Source organism: Streptopelia decaocto, assembly GCF_964273445.1.
Source record: "Streptopelia decaocto genome assembly, chromosome: 21".
NCBI lineage: Eukaryota > Metazoa > Chordata > Aves > Columbiformes > Columbidae > Streptopelia > Streptopelia decaocto.
In genome coordinates, this window is record NC_138676.1 from 4205877 (window position 1) to 4229683 (window position 23807).

Genomic DNA, 23807 nt, shown 5'->3' on the forward strand with positions numbered 1-23807 from the left:
AAATTCCTGCTGTATCGCAAACTACCTTTCCACCGCAGGGCTGGGGTTCCCGGGTTGCACCCAACTCAAGCAGCCTGATCCAGAGCCCTTGCTCCCTGCTGCCCAAGCATCACAGCACCCCTCGACGCTGCAGAAACGTGTTTATGGCCTGCAGTGCTTCTGAGCCCCAGAACTGCGGGACAGACCTAGCAAAGATGCAGCATGGCATTCGGAGCTTTCCTGGCTCCCTGGTTAGCAGCTGGTCAAAAACTCACAGCCAAAACCGCTACACCAACCTACAGAGAAAATCCCCAGCTCCCATCCCCGTTAGATATCTTCTTTAAAGAGATGAGGCTCAAATCCTAAGCCCTGCTTAGTGCTGGGTGGTCAAACAAGGCACAGAGAGTCCGACAGCCTGTGATCTCTGCAAAAGTCACTAATGGGACTGAGGGATTAACATCGATTCTTTCATGCTAAAGCATGGAAAGGGAAGGGGGGGGTGGATCTGGGATGATAAAGCAAATGCCCAACTATAATTCAGCAGCTTTGCAACACAATCAATCGCCGCTTGCAGTTCTGCAGTCCATTAGTACGGCCACAAACCTACACAACCTTCTCCTTGGAAACAGGAAGGTCATTTAAAAATTGTTCTCCCTTTGATTTCTGGTCTCTGCCGAAATTCGGCAGGGTCTCCAAACCCTACTGTGCCTGCTGGAAGCACCCAGTGATGTGCTCCTCCTTCTTCTCTCATTTACTTTCTCCACAGTGAACACAGAGGCTTTTGCCTGCCTGGAAACCTCTGACATGTCAGAATAACATGGCCCATCCTCCACTTGAGAGGCATTTGGAAGGAAATGTCTTCTTTAGTAGCATAAAACCTCATGTGCCAATCCAATAAACCCAGAGCCATTCCAGCATTGCCCAGGGAGGTGGGATTTGGCTCTTAGCTGGTCTCTCAGTGGGAAAGGCAAAGGGTAACTCTCCCAGTCTGTTCAGCTTCCAGCCTACGCCTGGTTCTGACTCTGGCTTCCCCTGTGGCGTTGTTATTTTGGCTCACCTGCACCTCAGCTTGCTCTGGAGGTGAGGTGGAAATAGCTGCCTGCTTTTGGACAGGAATCACACGGCTCAAGTAGCTCACAGGCTAAATACAGCACGGCACAGGCACCGATCCCCGAGGGGCTGGCAAAGCGCAGCTCCCACCGATCGCCGGGCTGGTGTGCCTGCCTGGGGAAGGTCATTCCTCCTCATTTTAGAATCACCCAAGGGCGAAACCCACCCAGAGCTTCTCCATGTGAATGAGAAATGGGAGAAGCCAAACAAGAGCTGGAGACAGAATTAAGCCAAGAGTTTCACAGCCCAACTCAACTAAAGCAGTGAACAAGCAGCCCTTATAGGAATCAGACATGCAGGTGTAATCTAACACAAAGGCAGATGCAGACACAGCTGACGGACAGACAGACTCCCTCGCAGGGTTTTACTTGCAAGGTGAGGAGTGAGACGAGCCCTTGGGGAGCTCTGAGAAACTGGAGGGTTTTGTGATGGCTGCTCTAAGAATATTATAATCATGGAGTAATTATGGAGCATCTCCAATCAACCAGGCAAATTACATCATTATTATTACAACTGTCACCAATGTCGCAGGGCAGGGACAGAGGCAGGTCACCCCTTGCCCGGGGAGGGGACAGGGTTTGGAGAGCACCAGCAGAACACAGACCCACCGCACTCCATCATGCTGTATCTCAAGGTACAACACTTAATTAGTCAGCTTGATTTTACCTTTTTTTAATTAAACAAATATCTTCAAGCACAAGAGCAGCCCTTGTCATTTGATTGGAACGTCAGTGTGCTAAATGTCATTCCTACAGATGACTAATCTTTAAAAGAGAGTTGCTAAACTCTTTGGCTCAGCTGATAATGAGCCAGAGCAGTAACGATGGTTGAAGTGAACAGGGAGAAACCGGAGCTGCCTGGACTCGGAGGGCTCAGTGCTGCACGTGGCCCTAAGACCTTTTAGCAGCTCGAGGGATTGGGGCTTCCTGGCAAACGCAGAATGCAGGCTATGGAAACGGGGGATGTGGCATGTCTGTGAGCACATCTCGGCACACTCGCTCCTCCGAGTCGCTGTCATGTTGATAATGAAGAGAAGAATTTCCTCTTTCAGTCTCTCTGGATGTGTTGGTTTTCTCGGTGCAGAGTGAAAACCTCATTTCACTGCGGCTCCTCCACGGGCTCCCTTTTGAACAGGTTTCCCTGGGCTCCCTGATCCTCCATTTTCCCACATGTAACGAAGCTTTGGGAAGCACCCGAAGATTTACGAGCCAAAAGTGCAGCACAGTGTCAGCAGCAGGGGAGCCCATGTGTTGATCCCAATCTGAATGCAAACACTCACCGGCTCTACAACCCATTTTTCCCCACAGACCGGGGTCTCAGCCCTGGATTGCTGCACGGTTCACAATTTTGTCTGTAACAAGAATGACTCAGGCTGTCAGATAAGTTATTAACTTCAGCAGCCAGAGTCTCTTCCCATTAGAGCGTTATGGTACGAGATGCCTGGGTGAGACAAGAAGGACCGCCAGGCAGAGCACAGAGCACACGAGACAGCGATGAGAAATTACGTTGGCAACATCATTAAAAGATAAATTGGAGGAAGAAAGGAGGTGTATGTGTGGGGTGACAGCTTCAGAGGGTTGTAACAAACCCTTTGCCACCAGGGCCTTCACAGCTGTCAGATTTCCCAAAGCCAGGGGATGGGGCAGTGGCAGGGTCCCCGTGCTCCGCAGGGCGACAATAATCCCAATATCCTCACAATGCCATGGACAGTGGCTCCTCCACAAAGGGCAGAAATTGGCAGCTCCCCCTCCTACTTTCCTTCGGGCTTTATTTATAGAAAGGTAACTTTTATTGCCATTTTTGCTTCTTCCTGAGGCTACTCTGCCAGGCTCGAGGCAGAGATAGTATCTAGACCTCCAGGATACAGAGAGCTCCACCTTGATGCCAAGGGATTCATCTTCAGAGTAATTTTATTGGCACTTATGCCTGCCAGGCCCCCTTCTCAGGACTCTTGGCTGAACACTGGCTGCTTGCACTTGGGGAATTTCAGAGCTGAAGTAACTAATAACTTGGACTAACTAACTCTGTCTAAGGTGCCTTCAAACTCAGCCACCCCAGAGTGAGTTGAACTCTCATCCCGTCGCCTGACGGTCTCTTTTAACGATCCCCATCCACGCCTGAATCTCACTGCTCAGGCCAAGCTTGCACAGGTAGATCCATCAGCATCCCTGCCATGGTACACACACCCATGCGGGTACAGGTGTTCTGGCCCTTACCACTCACATTCCACCCAGTCTTTTAAATGCTCCCAATTTTAGCGCCTGCAACCTTTTCCTGGTGAAAGCCATGCCAGAAATGACGCTCATCTAACTGACAGACGGACACAAATACTTCCAAATCCTTGAAGAAGGTCATTCCAGGAGCTGCATGCTCTCTGAAAATGAATATGCTAAAGTCACGCCTCGTGGATGTGCCATTATTGTGAGAAAGACACTGGGAGAATTATTCATTAAGTAGTGACTTCTGTAGCTCTAATCTCCATACCCAGCTGCCACTGAGCCCAGCGGATCACAGCCCGTCTGAATAAACCTTTGAATGTCCAAACGACCCCACAGCCCAAATCAGCCTCTCCTGGGGCATCGCATCCCTGCAGCTCCCGGGAGAGGGATGGGAAGGACGGAACATTGCTGTATCTCAGCGAGGCTGCAGGGAGCACGCAGACGGAGAGTGCCATAAACTGGCTGGCGGCTGCTCAAGGGTGGCAGGCTTGTGCCAGATTACACTTCTCTCTCCCAAATTAGAAGCAAAACGTGCCACTAGAAAGTCAGGTGAAAGCTGTCTCTCAAGGAAGCAAGAGGCTGCCTCTCAGCACCACTGCGTGAGGCAGCATCTTAAAGCATCCTGCTCATCTGAACACAGCCACTGCTTCCCAAAAAAAGCAACCACCAGGGTCCAGCTTTGCTTTGTGCTGTCCCAAATCTGCCTGCTTGCCCTGGCAGACACACGTCACGGGTTGCTGACCCCCACCATAAACTGTGCTAGGATTTAATCACGGCACCATTCCCCTCCCATTCACACATCCACGCCGACCCCCTCATGGAGGCAGATGAATATTTTCATTACAAGTATTTGTCTTAGCCCCAGAGCCTGAGCTGAGCATGGTACATACTGACCGCAGGAGACATGAAAAGCCCAACCAGGCACCCTCTCTGCCTCAGTCACGCAGGTTTACCATCCAGCATCTCCCAGTTCAGAGCAGGACTGCAGCTCACTCCGAATGTCTCACTCCCTCCTTCGGAGACCCAGCCCACTCGCAGATCTGCTTCTCAGCAACCGTCATGTGCATCTATTATTCAGGAGAAATATCAACTTATTCATGAGCCAAAATAGGTTCCAGGTACCGCACCCAGGCTCTAACAAAATTCCTCCTGCAAAGCTGCTCTTTTCTCAACCTGGGCTAAGGCGAGAAGAGTGCAATGCTGCTCTCGCTTTGATCCCTCCGGATGGTTTTACAGCTTTGTTACGGTGAAGGACAGGAGTTAACAACCCTGTCAGGCCGCTCCCTCATCATCTGGTTAATGTACCTCGTTAATGGCTACAGCACAATATCGCTCACCTCCTGTACACTCCACAAACTCCAACCTTTCCCTTGGGCTTGCAGTTACAGCTCCCCACGCAGACAGAGGGTTGGCAGGGCAAGGAGGGCACTGGAAGAGACGCGGTGCCCGCAGGAGGACAGTGACTTATCCGGCACGTTGTCACGGGCCCCTGTGGAGTTATTCACATATCAGGGAGGCATTTAGCTACAGCAGGCACGCAGGGGCTCACACAAAATAGCAAAGTTATGCTTCCCTTCCATCAAGTCTGAGTGTGAACGTGGCAGTGCTGGGCTGCTCAGGACAGTGTAACTGCTGCCTTGGATTGAACGATGGATCCTACACCCAATGAGGCAGTATGAATGATTTCTTTCAGCGTTGTTGCTCGTCTGCACATACAGAAAATGCTTCCAGAAGTGCTGATGAGAGGCAAGGCTGGCTGGGCAGGCAGCAGGAAACATGCAAGCGCAGTGCATCTCTTGTTGCGCTTTGAGCATCCATGGCCCTTCTAAAATTGAGCAGAGCACAAAGACCACAAAAAGGGCCCAAAATCCTGCTCTGGAGCACCCAAAAATGGTACAGCATGATGATGTGTTTCGACTGTGTAGTGATGGGCCTTGGGACAGTGGTTCCCAGAACACTAATTCCTACCGTAGGACTGTTGCATCAGTACAAGAGTGGCGCTATGTTTTGTGGCTGGATGGGGAAGACACGAGCCAAAGTTGGAAAAAGCTCACGTGCATTTACCAGCCATAAGCACTGCAGGGCCACTGGTGTCTCTGCACAGCTCCAGGTTTACAGAGTCGCTGGGATTCGGAGAGAACGATCACAGAAGATCATCTAGTCTGGTCCCGTGTGGTCAGAGTAAAGTCATTCCCCAGCACTTGCTGGCTTTGGCTCGTTCCCCAAGAAGCTGGACTTGCAGCCCCTGATAAGCATAGTCCTAACCCTCACAGGGCCACCTGAGTTAAGAGGAATGTGTTGGTACACATTTCTTCTCTAGCTTTAGAAGCTGCTAAACAGATGGGGAAGAAAAAAAAGGAGTTTAGGCAGAAGCCTTCAGCACCAAGGTGGTATTTATAGACAAGCCCAGGGGGAGGTAACCCAGCACCCACTCCACCGTCACACCGAATTTCTCTGCAAGAGGCCACGGTGCGCTGCTCCCAGGCAGCGTTACTCGTGCAGCTCGCTCGGCACCCACACGCGTATGCAACCAGGCCCACTCAATCACAGCAGCGCACAAAAGCATCTTGGCCGTCGCTTTGTGCCGCCGGGACAAGAGAAGAGTACGGGCTATTCAAAAGTACAACTTATCAAAAGTGGGATCCCTCTCCTGCAGATGGTGGTGGGGGTTATGCTTTTTATTCGCTGAGAGCCGAAGTGGGCCCCGAATCACGCTGGCATTATGTTATGATAATGCTGGAGGTATTATAAATGCTTTGCGTGCCAGACAAATCCTGGAGCAGGCTTCCAAATCCCCTCAAAATCCCCACTTGCATCTCTACGTTCATCCATTCATGAAATCCAGAGCAGAGCCTCGGCATCCATCCTTTTGCTCCTGGTCTCTTTCCAGCTGAATGGAAGGTGAGGCAGAGTTAAGGTATTTCTTCTGGATTAGTTGCCTTTTGTCTTTCAGGAGCTGAATCTGAGGGAAAAACTGCGCTAGGGAATTTAAGAATGTCATCCAGCAAGGCAGCTGAGACTAATCCCATGGCCCTTTCTCCTTTCTGGGTTGTGTGCAGACTTCGTTTGCTGAGCTATAGCCTTCAATCCCCCATCCACTGGGCTTTGACAGGGCTCCCAGATGGCAGACAGTGCAGAAAAGCAAATTTTTCCTGACAACCCAGCCCATCGGTGTAAAGTGCACAAGGCAGGAATGGAAGGAGAGAGTCTGAACTCTGCTTTCCATGTTGCATCGGCAGGACACCAGCTGTCGTGATTTCAGAGATGGTACCGCGAAGGAACTCGGGGATCAGCAGACACCTCTTTGGTGGGCTCTGCATCGCACACACATCTCTGCAACAGCCCGGAGCTGAACAGAGAGAATTCTCAATCATGATGTGAAGATGTAAATCCCTTCCCCAGAGGTCACAGAGATGGGGTTTTCTAATCCCTTTCCGCAGATTGTCCCACTCTAACTGGCGGAATTTCTTCTCTTGGTTCCCATATCTTTGCCAGGGGGCTCCCTACGTGATCACAGGCCCATCAGCTTTCCCATGTCAGCACTTGGCTGCCCCTCCATCAAAACCACGCACGCAGTATTTTCTCTGTCCACCCTGTTCACTCACGTGTTACGCTCCAGTGCAGAGACTGGATGTTCACAGCACCGGGGACTCTGGAGCGTCAAACCACATGTCAAAAACCAACAGTAAATAGCATTCCAGGGCAGATTCCTGGCTGGAGCTGGGTCAGCAGTGGCTAAGGCAGTAACACAGCATTGGAGAGCTAATACATCACCTGCTCCTGAAGAACAGCACAAGAAGAGCATGAAGCCTTGTAGAGATGCTTAGCTCTCGTCCCATCTTTAGGAAAACAGCTCAGATCTAAGCAGGAGGGGGATCTTGAGCATTTCCTATTTATTGGGCTATCATATCCATAGGCAGAGACGGTGAGGAACAGCAGGAGGACTAAACCAGCTAAATTTGTGGGCCGAAGCCATGAGCATTGCAGGAAACCGAGATCTGCTCTCTAGCACTGCCAATTTTTATTTCCTCCATCTCTCAGCACCTCAGTTCCCTGGAGGCATGAGGTTCCCATTAAAAAATGTAGGAGGATATATTCAATAGTGACTAATACAATGTCATACTTAGAGCACTTGGGGGTGGTCCACGTGCCTAGATCAGGATATGAAGATTAATTATGGGCCACACCCTGTGATCTCCACTCAGCGAAGCCCTTATGAGCTTCTGAAGGTGAATCCAGCCCTGACGCCAACTTGCCAACCCAAACACAAACAGTTGGGGCTCACAGGAGAGAGTCTGTCCTCACTCTGCAGACCTTGTGCTGCTGCCTCCCCAGAATTCAGGGATCTCGCTGGAAAGCCCAATATGAAAAGCAGCCTTGGAAGCCAGGCAGCCTCTGGCACTGCTCAACCCTGCAAGACAAAATGCGCAGTGATGCAAGAAAGAACCATATCCTCCCTTCCTATGGATTCGAATCTGCCCACTGGGTTTTGTTTGAAGAAGAAAAAACTGCTTTTGCGAAACTTTATATTTTTGAGCTGGTAGAAACAGAACAAGGGCAAAAGAGAGCAAAGGCTTTGCAAAAGACAAGCCTCCCTTAAAGACTAAAAAATGAACTGCAACATTTGCTTCAGTGTCCCATAGAAGACAGATCTCCGCATTTGCCAAGGCCTCTGCTGTTGCAGCACAAGGTGCCAGTCCCTTCCTAGGGCCCGTTGCATCACTCTCCACTATGAGCCACCTCCGTGGGTCTGGAAACTTCGGGCTGCCAACAAGTGGGAATCTCTTCCCCTCTCCTTGCCCCCTCATTTTGCTGTCCTAGAGAACCAAAATGATTCTTTTTCACAGTATAATCATTCAATCCCTTCGCCAGAACATCTGCCAAATTCCTCAATGCTTTGGAGCTGACCCAGAAAACAGTTGGGTGCTACATACAGAAAGAAGATATTTTACCCTCTTTTCCCAAGTGCCTCCATTTTCCCACAGCTTTTCGATCCTGATTCTGTCAGGTAACCCAAGCAATCCCAATCATTGTAACCTTCTAGCCGAATCTTGGTCAATTAATTCACATTGGAGATCTGTGTACAGAGAAGGACTAATTATATCAACAAGACAAGCAAGATGTATTTTGGCTGAGTTAGGAGAGTTTCCTCATACGAGCAGGAATTACTCCCAAAACAAAAGAATGGCTTGGAGCTCCACTGCACATTTGCACAGCCCTTCTTCCATATTTACGTGCACGCACAAACACCCAGCCTCACTCATTCGCACACACTGGTAACACCTCGCTGTAGATGTTCAGGGACAGTAACAATTTAAACAAGTCCATACAGATCTGTGCGACAGCCCGCACAGTCTCTTCCAGTCCATAACACATCATCTCCTTAGACGCGTACACAAGCCCTTATATCAACTGACAGTATGCTGGGGCTCGTGACTTTCTGCACTGTGCGCACATGTAGGGACTTCCGTGACACCTCGTTATCTAAGTAACCAAAGCAAATGACTCTTAATCCCATGCCAAGACCCATCAAGAAGCCCCTGAAGGCAAAGGCAGGAGGGGGTATCTGACAGCCAGTGCGGAACAAATGGATATTGCAGCAGCAAGAGCCTGCCAAAGATAGTGAGGGACACTCACCCAAGACCTGGGATTAACTGGATATGGGGTCCGCAGCTGCAAACATCAGGTTCTCCTCAGTGTTTTCCCAAACATCTGGGCTAAGGCACCTCCCAATACTATTTGAAGTTGCGCTTTCTGGTCTGGCTGGCAGAAATTAGGACTTTGAGGGTCAGAGACCCAGGAATCGAGTCAGAGAGAGGCCCAGCAGAGAAAAGGAAAGCGTCGTTTGTGGACAGCTTCATTGATCACCATGGACTTTCTCCCCCACAGTCACTGTTTTTCATCCCCACCCACTCCCACAACATATGTCACAGGGATCACTCCTCAGATGGCAAAGCTTCGCTCGGCCATCTCCTATTCCTCCAAAAGACAGCACTCAGAAAGCTCTTCCCTTCCAGCAGCCTCAAAGTTGGCTCTCACCACGGCTGGCACGAATGAAAGGGATTTCAGTTCCCCCTCCTCCTAAATCCCATCCCTTTCTGTTGCAAAGAAAGGCAGAGGATGACCAAGGGAAGGGAAAAGCAACTCTCTCCATCGCCTGTCACCTCTCACCTCCCTCCTGTGTGTGTTTCCGCACGGGTGGGCTGGAAGGGCACATTGTAGCCCCCACGCAGCTTCACGGGGAGCTGCACGCCAGCCCAGGAGGGAGCCCCAGAGCAGCTGTGGGGCTGGGAGGGCAAGGCTGGCCGCACCGCGCTCCCGGAGCCGACACACCGGCGTACCTCCCATTAACCAGCCAGCCCTCCCCAGGCAAAGCAGCTCGGCGTCCCCAGGCACCCAGCCGGAGAAAGGGGGGCCAAGTGATCTCCAGCACTGCAGCCCCCGGGACCCATTCTGCGTTCTTTAAATACACTAGAAGGGGTAGAAAAATCATCTTGAGTCTTCCCTGCTTCCTCCCCGCTGCATACACACATCCATACACACACCCAGCGCTGTGCATAAAGCATCTCTGTCCTGCTCAGCCCAGCCATGCAACGCCTGCAAGAGGCAAGAGTTACCTTATTCCCACAGCCTGAACCGCCTTCTCTCTCCATCGTGGCTGGGAAGCTGCTCCCATTCATGCTTTAATCCCTGAGAACAGAGGCACGATTCAAAGCGGCTGTTCACCCACCAGAGTGGGCTCCCCCCGGCAACCTCCTCCTCCTTCTCTTCTCCCTTTTTCCTCGTTTGTTGGGTCCAGATTTTTTTAAATTTTTAATGTATTCTTTCTTAATCCAGGCAGCAACCAAGACACTCCTTCATTGCCTCCGTGTTTCACTCGCAAAGCAGCAGCATTGGAGAGCTCCTTCCTCCTCCACCGCCTCTGTGGAGCTCCAGTTCCCCAGGTCTGCGTTTCTGCAGCGTGGCGTTAAGGGAAAGAAAGAGAGTGAAAGAGGGAGGGAGGGAGCGTGCAAACAGGGAGGAGGAGGAGGAGGAGGAAGCCAAGGGGGTGCGGGAGGAAGGAGCCAGAGCGTGGCTGACTGCTTTGTATCCAGAGCAGCGCCGACAGCCCCTTCCCTCCCCCCCAACAGTGGAGAACCTGCGCTGCTAATGGTCCGTACCAATTTATTCCACTTAGGCAGGGGCACTTCTCCCTGCGACAGGAGGAGAAGCCAAGGAAGGCTCTGAGAAGGCCCCTTAAGGAATTGGTTCCTGCTCTCCTCACTCCACGGCATCACCCACAAGAGTTTGCAGCCACAGGCTGGGGGAGACGCTCTCCCAGCTCAGCAGGCAAACACAAAGTGTGATGCTGGGCAGGGCTGGGTGTGAGGGAAGGGTCTTGCAGGCGAGGAGGCTCAGCACCCCTCTGAGCAAAAGCAGTGACCGTATGCTGGGTGGAAAGCAAGGTTCCCCTCCAGTCGCTTGGGAGCTCGGCTCCACTTTCTGCACTCACCATGCATGCCCAGACTGGTGGCTCCCCGCTGAGGCCACCGGGTAACGCTCGTTAGATCTCATGCAACTCCCCATCCGTGTCTTTGCACGGCCCCGCTCAGCCATCCCTACCCAAAAAGCAAGGGAACCCCATGTCCGCTCTGGCAGCCGACTGAGAGCATCAGCATTGGGCCAAGGACAAGGAGCCAAGGAGCATGCTTCCCCCATGGGAGGGATGTTCTGGATGTGACTGGGGCTGCCCTTGATCGGGGGACAATTGCACTAAGCCCAGTGGGCAGACAGGACACTTCTGTGACCTCTAACAATGCAGCAGGACCCCAGGGATACTCGCTTCCTTCATGGGGACCAGCTGGAGGACGCAGGACTCAAAGGGGCTGGGGAGCAGAGCGAGGATCTTATCTCCTGATGCTGCCCTTTAATGGTTAACCCAGGCAGGGCTGACTCATGCTCAGCAGCAGATTTCTCCGAGATGGCTGAACACCACAGTACGTAGGTCTCTGAATGCCTCGCTCACAGCTGGACCGTTTAACGTGAGCCGAAAGTCAGCCTCGAGGTTGGAGTCACCTTTCACGTGTCCTGCTCGCTGCTTCCCAGCAGATTAACCCCCGCCACGTGCCACCATCCCCTCCTGGTTACCTGTCCCACACTGGACATGCACAGACCCACAGCCACAGCTACTCTTTGTTACTCCCTTTCTTCCAGATCTGGTAAGGTTACAGTGCCATGGTAACCTGGAGGTATAGACAGATCCACTTTACCAAAAAAGGAACAACAAAATAAGAACCTTCCAGTTACTGTGAAAAGTTTCAGTACTCAGGGAGCTGTGGCCCATATAACATGGAGCAAATCTCACCACTTTCATTAGGCTTTTCATTTTGAACCCATAGCATCCAGACACCAGTTTTAATCGGTGGGTCTCGAGGGGTACCTGGGAGCAGAGATGTCTGTTATGTAGTTTGGAAGTGAAAACACTACCCACAAATTAACAAGCGTCAAGACACACTAGCTGCTGCTCAGCCACCTCCTCTGCAAAACAAGGCATTTCTTGCTATCAAAGGGAATGTGGCCTTTTTTTGTCCTTGGTCTCATTTTCTGCAAGGTACCTAGGGAGAGATCAGCTCCGAAGACTACTTGCCTGGGAATTTTGTGCCAATTCAGCTACTACTAAGGATTTTACTGAACTCTATGTCTATTAAAAATGCATAATGTCCGCTTATATCAAAAGGGCGGCTTCAGACCCATTGCTTTTCCAGCATGTCCCAGGCTACCTGCTGTTGTGGCATTCAAGAGATGGATGGGAAGGAACTGTCCCTTGAGGCCCATATCAAGGGATAAGAAAGGGCACATTCACTGACTATTTCAGAGCTGGGTGAGAGAGGGGAAAACAAGGGGGAAGAGCTGTAAAAATGCTCCTGCCACAAAACCTAGACACATAAAAACTCAGGGAGGAGGGAAAGGAGATGTGCTACACCTGAGATTTATAAAAATTATGGGTAAGCAGTAACATTTCAGGCTCAGCCCTGCATCAGCATCTCCAAAGACTCGCAAAGGTGAAAGGCATTGGGAGAAGTGTCAAAAAAGCTCAGGAGGGATATAGACACATGCAGAGAGGCATTGTGGTGTCCCTCCCCTGCCGCCCCGACTGAAAATTACAGCCTGATGTGCTCAGAGCTCCTTTCTGTGATCAGAGCAGCAGAACAACAGTGCAGAGGCGCTGCTCTGACATTTCCAAGGTTGCCCCTTTGAACCTCAGCATATCGACTGACTTGTGTGCTGGGTACAGCGTGCCCCATTCGCCAGAGCCGAATTCCAGGAGAGGGCAAGCCCACCAGGCACAGAATACGGGAGGAGAGGCTCAGGCGACCCTCCCAAAGGATTTCGGGATAAAAGGGGGAGAGGTGTTGTTTGCCTGGAACCCAGGGTGCTTCACAGAGGATGTGAATCTGAAACACGCAGCATTGCTGTTGACAGCAGTGTATATAAACAGAGCAGTATTTTCCCGCTCCCTCCCCTTTCTTATTATAGCACAAAACACCCCGAGTAAAATATACACACACGCACCAATCCACTATAAAAGGAAAACAAAGCCCCAAGTGTGCACGCGCATGCACACATAGATATTCTTCTGGAGTATGTAGCATACATCCAATACCTTAAATGTCATTTTTTAAATATTAATGCCGTGCTTCTGGCTAGGTTTATGTAAGGTTTGTTACCACAGGACTGGAGGCACAAGAAAACCTAAACTAGACACTCTCTGCTTGCCCCAGCCATGCAGAGGTTCACTCTTTGACCATCTCCCCGACTCCAAACGTGGGCAGCACTGGGGCAGACACACACCCACCAGGATTTTTCTAGGAGGGGGGAGAGCTGCAGCTTCTTTTCCCCCCGTTCCCAGCTTGCGGCTCGCCATCTGTCCCCGTCAGGAGGATCTCTGCGTGAACCACGCTGCAGCAGGCACGAGCACGAGCAATGCCTCTCTCTTAAACAACCTCATCAGCCGAGGTAGCGCAGGGCAAAGGGAAGAGCGCCAGGGCAAATATTCAGCAAATAGCAGGGTATGTTTCAGCCGTGCACACACACGCACTGCGCACAGACACAGCGGATCAGCTGGAGCGACCCAAGGGCTGATGTGGTCCACGAGTCCCATCTAACTTGGCTGGCAGCGTTGGTTGACATGTGCACACTGGGCAAAAAGACCCTCCAGCAAGCACCCGCTAGGCCACTTATTATTCTCCAAGGGCCAAACAGAGGCCAACAGGTTTTCCAGCAGAGCAAAAGCTTCTTATGGAGTGGAGCAACACATTCTGCTATTTGCACGGCGCGTTTCCAGCACATGCTGCTATTGCCCTTGTTGCTGTGCTACAGAGAGCAATTACCAGCCTTTTAGTCTGTTGGGCTTCAGTGGGGGGGAAACTGGCGGATAATCCTGTGACAAAGCTACTCTGAAGCCAAGGTTTCTTTTTCTTCTAGCAAAGGTACAGTAAGCAACAATAAAAGCTGTCTTCTCATCCAAAATGTCCTGATGTTCTACTCAAAAAGTGTATCTCACGGGTTTCATCTACACAGGCTATCGGAGATGGTTCCCCATCACCCAGCTCAACCCTGCGACCAGCCTGGATTCAATGTGCCCTCAAGCTGCCTCACAGATACCCGCAAAACACAGGAGCGGGTCAGAGCAAGCGCTGGGGAGATGGAGATCAGAAGAAAAGCCGTGGTGATGTATCAGCAGGTGGTGCTCTCCCCTTCCAATCAGGGAACAAGTTAACCCCCAGGCTGGCATTTTACCACTGGGATTGCACGTCAGCCTAACGTAAGACCCTTGTTCTCTGCAGCAGTTCTGAGCCCACGCCAGGACAGTCACGCTCTGCACGGAGCTCCCCTTGGACAGCGGCGCTTCTTAACATCTTGGAAGAAACTCTTCATGGGCTGAAGACCCGTCATAGGTAAACCTAACTCAGGAGAATACCTAACAGAAAATGGTTTAACACATTGCTGGGAGTTGGCAGGAGTGATTCAATAACTCCTAGACTCTTTGTCCAGCTACAGCCTTTCTCTGATCATTATCTTGGCCAGAATCCAAGGCAGAGATTGTTCAGAGACTAGAGCAACCCAGACAGTGCTAAATCACATACATCCAAACTGCTCTCGAAGGGATTTTAATTTATTGGGAAGGATCCTCTTAGCAAACAAACATAAACAGCGATCCAGCTCTCTCCACATTGCTTTGTAATTAAGCTCCGTTTCTAAACCCTCCACACACGCATCATACAGGTCGGAAGCTCTTGTCTTTGCTCTGGGTGCCACAGCTTGAGGTCAGGAAGCAAGAATATACACGCACAACTGGAATTATTGCTGGGTCTCCCGGTGTGTTGGACTTACAGGTGACAGAAGTCACAGGCTGCTTTTTCGTTTATTTTTTAGTGTTCAGGAGACTTACCAGCAAGCCCAAGCCAAAAGCTGGCGTTTCTCTCTGCCTTAATACTTCAGCTGTGCTGTAGGCACGTGGTCCGATGTCCCCTCATTTTCTACCACTGCATTGCCAGGCAGTTCTGGGTCTTACTGGGAAAGAACCTCCGTTAAGAGCCGCTTGTGACACTCTGGGATTGCAACACAATGAACTGCTAGAGCGAGACATAGAAGCGCATAAATAATCATAATATCTCGCACGTCCCAAGATCACACAAGCAATTTAGACTCTTTTTTCCGTGTCCCGTTTATAAATATTCATTTCAGAGCTCTTTTAAACCAACAGAGCCTGATGCAGAGTTGCTCCAAAAGCTCTGCAGGTGAACTGCACCTTTTTGCTCATCCCGCCAGGGTGTGCATGGCCCTGCTGCCTCTTACCTGCAAATATTCACAGACCACAACAGCACAGAAACAGCAGCAAATATCTCAGCATCTCCTGTCCCTGCCATATGCCGATTCCCTGCTATTAACCTCTGTCTCCAAACTATTAGGTGACCACATGGGAATCAGATCACCCTGTCTGGGTTTACCCAGCTGCCACTCAATGGGATCACTTGGATCTATAAAAAACTGTTGTGTTCATGCCTGGAAAAGAAAACTTAGTATGCAAACACAGAGGTAAATCCTCTGATGTGCACATTTATGTTTTTATCATGTAGTTAATCAGGAAAGAGTATGTTCAGTTTAGATACAGCTCCACACTTTGCCTCTATAATCCGAATCCCAGAAGGGCCTTATAAAACCATAATCTGCAATGCAAAATCGTAAAGCATATGGGAGTGTCTATAGATTTTCCAAATCACCTGTGCCCTAATTTAATATGAATAACAATTAGTTTACTCTTATCAGTTAATTGTGCCCCTTGTGGATTCAGCAACACTGCATCTCGTCACCAAACGCCTTTGTCTGAGCAAACTTTAATTACACTTCCTCCCTCGGCCCAGCCCTTCGTGCAGCTTTGGCAACAAAGGCGAAATTGCTGTTAAACAAAAAGTCCCACCGCCACGGACAACAAAAAGGGAGCAAAGCGCATTGCTTCCTGATGGAATCAGAGAACTAAAGGAAAGCAGTCTGGGGTTAATAGCGGGGAGCATTATTCCAGTCTCCCCAGCTCAGCAAGAGCAGCCAACATCCCCACAGCACCTTGGACGAGCGGCACGAGGAGCTTCTGCAGCCCCAGACAGCACCGACATCCCTCCATCCCTCTCTCTGCTCCAGGAGATGTGACTCCCAGCCTGGGGCACCAGCAGGAGCTTGGAGAAGCCTTTCATTCCACCTCCAGTGCTGTGATTAGCAAGCAATGAGAACCAGGGTTCTGTTTCCAGCTCTGCCACCAACTCCAAACGTGCCAGGTACGTCACTCTGAGCCCACTGCCTCACCTGTTCCAACAGCAACAACACTGTCATTGATAAAGCTGATGGGATGTGCACACACACTCACCCAACGCTTTGCTATCCATCCTGCACTGAAAATACTGCGAATGCACCACTAAGTGCTGCAACATTTACCTATTGGCACGGGATACGCGTTTTCTTCTCAAGGCCCAGAAGTGAATCATGCAAAAAACAGATTGAGGATGACTGTGTTTCTACTTGCATTTCGAACACCACAGGGTTTTGCGCACACACAGGCCTTAAATTTCAGTTACACCACCACCTTGGCAGCAGAATGTTGCCTTTGTGTAGCAGAGGGTAGAGGAGATGAAGGAACAAGTCTGAAATGTGGTCAGTAAAGCCTCTGCTGTTCGGAATGTCCCCAGCCCACTAGAACCAGCCCAGCAATGGAGAGGCTTTGCAGCAGCAGAATGAGATGTCAAAGCCACGGAGTGACTGAACACAGATGAAAAGGACACTCACCCTGCTAAAGTCAGGGAGTCCATCACCTGCCACATCAAATACACTCATCATCTTCCTATAGCACGACTTCTGCTCCCGTCTAAAATGGGATTATCTTCACCCTTACAAAGGAATAAGCTACTGTGAATATTTAATTGCTTTTACTGCTCTCCTGTAATCGTTATCATGGCCTTTCCATGCACTACTTTGGTGTGCCTCTCACCAGGTCATCATTTCTAAGCCATAGGCTCCAGTGGAACAGCAACATTAATCTACAGACAGCCGATGCCAAGGTCATGGTGTTCGGTCTCTCCTGGTAAAAAATGACGCCACGAGTTAGATCAGGTTGAGCTCTGGCATTCTGGCAACGCCAGGAAAGATCTCTGATGTTTCCCAGTGGATCCTCCCACCTCTCTCTTTGATCACCTCATTAGCTTAGCAAGCAGTGAAGAAAAGCATCGGTCAGGACTGGCTGGCAGGCGAGAGCAGGGACGTCTTTGGACCACCTCATACTCCTCAGAACAAAGCTTGTGGCTCAAGCAGGGCTGCAGGAAGAAGCTAGAAATATAAACCAAACAAGAGCTTATTCTGCAGAGCTGCCAGGTTGGGCAGCGTTCATGCAGGTCTGACAGCCTCACCTGTAAATGAATTGTTTCTTCTGAAAGCAGAGGAGAGATCTCATCCATCTCAGATACTGCAAATCCACGTACAGCACAGAATTGAACTGGTCTTTCTGAGCGAATGTATTTTATTAAGAATGCTGTTTAAATGGCTACCAACTTATCAAAAAGCCTTTTCATAAACAGATATCTAACACTTGCTCATTATTCATGCTCCTTTCCTCTTCCCTCCCGTGTCTTCCAGCTACTCGTTCCCATCTAGAAAGAGAGCAACAAATCTCCCAAAGCAGACCTGCCAAAACTGAGCTCAAGTCTTCCTCCATCCGTGCATACACTGCACTCCAGGTGAGGGACTGGCCAAGTCCTTCCAGGAAGAAAATAGCTCAAGTCCTAACTGAAACCTAAAGGGAGACTGAAACCTAAATTGTGTGTGCTTGCAGGATCACTGAGACTCAGAGCAATCTCATTCAGAGCGTACGCTGATGACATACACACAGGCAGGAAAAGGAACAGCATGTGGACTCGAGGACAGACGAGCAAACGTGCAGCCTTCCCGCAGGAATACAGATCCGAGCTTTGCGAGTTGGGCCGTGTCTGGCACACGGAGCGTTGATGTCCGCGGTGCCTGCGGACGTGTGGGATTCAGATCCAGCGCCATTCTCTGCCAAGGCGCCGAGCCCATCGTTTCAAAGGAACGCACTATTATGAAAACGACAAACATCTCACTTCTAAATAACCACTTTGTTGCTGAATCTCAAAGCCTTTTAGCACAGCTGCTGTAACAAGCGTGATGGCAGAGACAGGAACGGGACTCGGACTCTTCCTTGGGCCACTTGCACAGAGGATGTTTTCAAACCGGCCCAAAGTGTCCCTGGAACTAAATAAACTTGGGTCTGCATGTACCCAGTTTAACACTGTGTTTGATGCTGGCCCAGTTTCTCCTCCCATCTCTATTCCAATAAATGCAGCTGTTAAATACCTGCCCAAGACAAAGAATCAAAACGGCAGGACTCGGAGGCTTGGTTGGTCACGATGCTTCGCTTCAGCCCTGCAACCTGGAGCACCAAGACACCACGCTATGTTTTTATCACTTGTGACAGTTCAGCAGTCCATGTCCTCTCCTCTCTCTTCTGGTCCCTCACCCTGGAGAGACAGCATTTTCTGGTTTAGAACAGGGCCTGAGTGTTTTGCAAAAAATTCATTTCATCACCCAGCCCTAACTCTGTAAAGCAAAGTGAGAGACGTGAGGTTTAAATTTGCAGTGTGCTCAAGTTCCCAGAGCAGGTTGGTAACGAAACCCAAGCCTCCCGGTTGCCAGGCGCTGCTCTAACCTGTTTTTCCGAGACTTGCCCAGCTCTGGACAAAGGACATACACATATTTCAGTCTTGCGGCTCCAAACGCCTTCCTGTGCTCCTTTTCCAGAACAACAGGGGTAATCTCATCACCCCCAAGCCACGCACATAGAGGAGAGGTTGAGTTTTGGAGATACTGAGTCCACACTTGAGCAAGACATCCAACATCTGAATAATGGAAAAGTCTGTAGCAGCTCCGTGTTTGCACAGACATTTGCACTTAAAGCAGACTAAAATCCCTCTGCTTCACGCTTCCCCGACTGAATCCGGCGTCCAGACTCAGTGCAATAACTCCAACAGCAGCAAAATCTCCCATGCAACAGAAGTAAAATATTAACTTGTATTTGTAGATAGTTTATTTTTAAATGTTGATGAAACACTACTCCATTGTCCCGCATCTTTTAAAAACAAGCCAGTCACACACACTATGTCAGCCCCGGCCACATCTGAGGAAACAGAAATAAGCACAAAAGACGTTTTTTCCCCTATTCTGTCTTTCTAAGACAAGAACAGCTTGGGACACCGCTAAAAGTCTGCATGGCCAACTCAGCTTATATGGAAAGAGGAAGGACCAAGCGCTATGCTATTTGCCCCAAGACAGTCTCCTCAAGCACCCTGAGGTCCAGTCGCTATTTCATGTGCATCTCTTCCTTCTCTGCTGATTTTCCAGCCCAGGGCATCTCTGTTCATAGCCCCTGCGTTGTACCCTGGTGTCAGAGCTGTCAGGCGCTCGCAGCAACTGACAGGCAGCAGTTCCGCTCAGCACAGTCGGGTGAACAGCCCCTTCCAGCACATTTTGTTATTCACAGGCTCCGCCTGCTAATTGCTTTCTGAAATGGGGAAAAAACAGATGACGAGCAGAATGCAGCTCCTGACAAATTCCCCAGCACTGTAAATACGACTCACCTTGCTGTAAACAAGGCAATGCTAAGTGGCGGCGCTGGTTTGTGCGTAAGTTAGAAAACAGGAAAACACACAGTGCAGCAAAAACCCCCTCAAGCTCCAATGCCACAAGAAATCTTGCCCAAGGGTGAGAACCCCCATCTGATGCTGATTAGTGCTCAGCAACCTCTTCATCCAGCTGAAGATACTCAGAATCAGGCTCCCACAGGCAGGCTCTGCCCTCAGAACTACACCTGCCAAAGAACGAGGGCAAGGAAAGACTCGACAAAACAAAGAACTTTATTTCATTCAGGCTCTAAGCATCTCTGTATCAGTCATGTTAGGTGAGCAATTTACAGTGCACAGTTCCGCTACAGAGCCAAGGATCTACTGGCTCTTTGCAGGTATTATGTCTCTGCTACTTTAAGGGAAACATAATTTGCTCTTAAAAATAATGAGATTTAAAATTAATAAGCTTGGGGCTTTCAGCTTTCTGGACTGTGAATCTGTAGGCTACACTTTCAATATACTTTCAGATTTCTTCTCCATAGCCACAAGGCCTAGAAGCTTATTTAAAAACAAAAGCTCGAGCTTCCTATGGTTCCAGGAACCGGGACCCTACAGAGAAACATCAAATACCACAAGATCCACAATCACATCGCAAAAATTGACAGCGCTAGTATATAAGCACACAGTACTGCTACTTACTTGCTGATCTAAACTATTGTGCGGTGATACGGTTCAACAGCGTGAGTCATTCCACCCCAGAGGCAATTGCATTTCAATACTAAATGCAGAAGCAACACAAAACCCAGGTGCACGCTCACAGCTGCCAATCTTTGGAGACAGAAGGTGCTGGAAGCACTAAGACTATATAGGGCTGCAAACAATGGGAAACTCCAAGAGCAAGAGATAAGTAACTGCTTTCTGCAGATAGCTTGCAACTCCTTGTAGAAAGACGCACGTGTGGTAAGTGAACTATGGTACTGTTTGGGGCACAAGGACATCAGCTCTGATAGAAGATACCAAATAAAGTCAAGAAGATTAGGGAAAATGGCCATGGAAATTTTAATTCACAGGATCCTTTTTCTGCAGACAGATGGTCATTTCAGCTTTCTATTCTCTAATCCCTTGTTCTGCAAAGCAAACATCCTAAATCCCAGATAATGTAGGTTTTACCATCTCATACATTTCCCACCGCATTAAGGCTGCCCCGGCGATACGATACATATGCTTAAACATCTGCACGCCTCAGTAATTCACAGGCACAAGAATCTCCCACCTGGATCAGCAGAGAGGTGGTCTCTGCACCCTGGGCTCCAGCCTCAGAAGCCAGAACGGGCTGGAGCATCATGGGGATTAAATGGAACCTTCTCCTGGAAATGGCTTTTCTCTGGCACAGCCAAAACTCCTCATCCGTGTCTCTAAAGAGGAGGAAGGTTGCCTGTCATTTGACTTAGGCAAAAGAACCAGTTCCTGGTGGAAGAGAGAGAGGAGCACAGAAATTAATTACCAGTTTCTCAGTTTCCCTTTTCATTAGCTCAACTCGTTCACAAGGAGCAGTAAGCATCTCAGCCTCACAGAGAGCGTTCACCATTAAACAGATATTGAAATGAATTTCATGAAATATGCATATTGTTTAGATCAGACTATGAAAAGACCAGAAATTAAGGATTAGATCAACAGTCACTCTCCATTTACCCTCTAATGAGCCCTGGATGGTTGTGGAACAAAGGGACAGTCTGTAAGGGCTCTAGAAGAGGTAGGAGCACCGGACACCCTCTCAGTTGATGTACGAGTATTGAGAAATAGTTCATAGCTCTTGGAAATGGCCGGAGATCCAGTCTGTGTTCCACACAGGGCAACATCTTGAAACGTCCAAATGTCGCACATCGCATCTTGGGATTGTTGTTTCTGACAGACTCTCTCATCTCGCATGGCTAATAGCTCATTGTTTGTATTCATGCACGAGGAGTAAATTCTTCATTATTGGAGAGATCTGACATGTACAAACAATTGGAGTAAATTGATTGTATTTTCCAAATCATCACACAGACTCTAATTCTATCTGCGAGGCGCACTAATTTGCACTAGAATTACCTCCTAAATTAGGAATTAGAGCTTTTGACAGGGAAGAGCAATGACTGTCCTTGTGTTGCAAGGCTGGCAGGGGGGAAGGGTGCAGGTCCCTTCCCAACTCACACTGCAAGAGGCCTTTCGTCTGCCCCCAGAGTTCACTGAAGTGCGGCGAAGGAGAGACCTGATTAAACAAGGCTCCAGCGTTTTTCAGAGAGGTTCAGATGCACATTTGAAAGGAACAGAGTATTTAAACTGAATTGTTTTATACCTTTTTCTCACACAGGAAACTGGGACACTCCTGATCCCTTGAAAACTGGACATCTGAGGCTCTGTGCATCTTTTTCTTAAAGGAAGATGCTCAGTACAGAGCACCACTGAAAATCAAAGCTCCAAACATCCAGAAAGTGCATTGTTCTTGCAGGGTGCACTGTGCTCTTCCAGACATGAGGTCATCGTGCTGCTCCCAGAGGGTGCGCTGTACCAGCTCATTTAGATGTAGAAGACACTAAATCATTAAGTTAACTCGAATCACGCACCCAAGCAGCATCTCTGTCTCCAGGAAGGGAAGGGACCAGAGTGCTCAGCGCTTTCCAAAATGCCAGACACTGGCTGTGTTTCTTGGACATCACCTCCTCTAGCTGAAACACAGCGGCATCTATACCACTTCCAGTCTTCAGATGCTCCTTTCTTGGGGCAGGAGAAAACAATTAATGTAATAGATACCAGTGATATTGTTTCAACAGCGAAAACAAAACCATATAAAGATAAAAGCTAAATGTATAAGCTTATTAACACTCAGGTCACTGTGTGAGCAATGGAACCAGAGAATGCTGAATTTCCTAGGGAAATGGATGGAGGTTTAGGCGCTGTTGCTTAGTGCGATGCACATTCACAAAGCAGCTTTCCCTGTTTTTGGGACATCTGCAACATCTCCCACATAGAACCTGGTTTCTAATAAGGGTGGCTTTACAGTGCAGCCCCCAGTAGTGAGACTGAGAGTCTTTTCTCTGGCCACCTATGTTTGTAAAGCCTATAGAACTATAGGATTCTGCCAGTCCCTCTGGGTAATAAAAATAACATCCTCTTTGAGACTGACACACTCCGGAGAAATTTGTTTGAAATCTGCAAATGGTTCAAAAGCTATTAGAGGGGCAAAGACGCAGATCTCACAGGCCCTGTCGTGTTTGCAAGCCCAATGAAAACCATCTCGGAGGGATAAATATAATTATCACCACAGCCTAGAGAATGCTCATAACTTAAAGCTGGACCTGACACAAAGGAATAGACAAATAATGGACAGAGAAGGGGGAAGGAAACACCGCTTCTCTTAGATGTGCAAAAAAATCCAACTAAACCCCAGGGAGTTGCAAAACTGACTTTGTAAAGGCATGATTAAAGACAAAACAAACACTAGGAGGTTTATTCCTCTGCCTTTCAACTCCAGCAATTATAGAAACTTAACCTGAAGCACACTCTATCTGTAACCAGTTGATCTACATAACTATTTATGTTTTTAATTTGAATGGAAAGCTGAAATATTCATTTACTTGTGCAGTGCTAGAAAATTAAGATCTGTGGAGGGAAAAAAGATACTTCCTGACTCCTGCAATGTTTGATGAAACAATAAGACGCTGAGGCGGGGAGAAGTACCAGCGATCCAACTGCAGCAACAACACACAGCAGTTTACATCAAAGAGATCATGGATATGCAGCAGCTATTTCCTTGGGTGCCGGAGCATCTTTCCCCTCCTGCTGCGTTGAGTGTATTGCTGGATGACAATGTGACAGGACTGGTGGCTTCTGTCTTTGCTCCATAACACAAATTTCCTGGGATGAACAACAGAACCATGGAACACTGGTGAAGTGTTTCCCCTCTAGGACATACACCAAGTCGCTACGTACTCTGAGAAATGCCAACATCCTACTTTGGAAAAGGAGGAATTTCACCTCTGAAAGCAAAGTTTAAATCTGTCTTTGGTCCTGTGCCACTCACAGTGTGTCTTCAAGTTCATTCTGAGCAAGCATGGATCTGCGTCACAGTTCTGTACGACAGCAACACAGTTATTTCTATACTCATAACTTCATCCAACAAAGTGCACTTGAAAGAAATAGTTTCCCAGCATTTTACTTCTTTTTGACCTTTGGAGTGTGCATTCCCAAGGTTTTCCCTCTGCCCACAACCATGAAGATGTGACGCTCGCTACGGGGGACAAGGGGTGCGGGAGAGAAAGAAGCACGCTGAGATTCTGGGAAAATAATGTCATTCCAG

The 23807-nt window shown here is 49.1% G+C and overlaps 1 protein-coding gene across 2 annotated transcripts in view; it reads right to left on the reverse strand.

Moving 5' to 3' along the window:
- Positions 1-10171, reverse strand: part of B3GAT1 (beta-1,3-glucuronyltransferase 1) — a gene marked incomplete at its 5' end in the record, with an annotated part of 28402 nt that extends 18231 nt beyond the window's left edge. For both annotated transcript variants that reach the window (XM_082070174.1, XM_082070173.1), the window contains one exon: positions 9926-10171. The remainder of the gene's footprint in view (positions 1-9925) is intronic.
- Positions 10172-23807: the final 13636 nt, after the last annotated feature.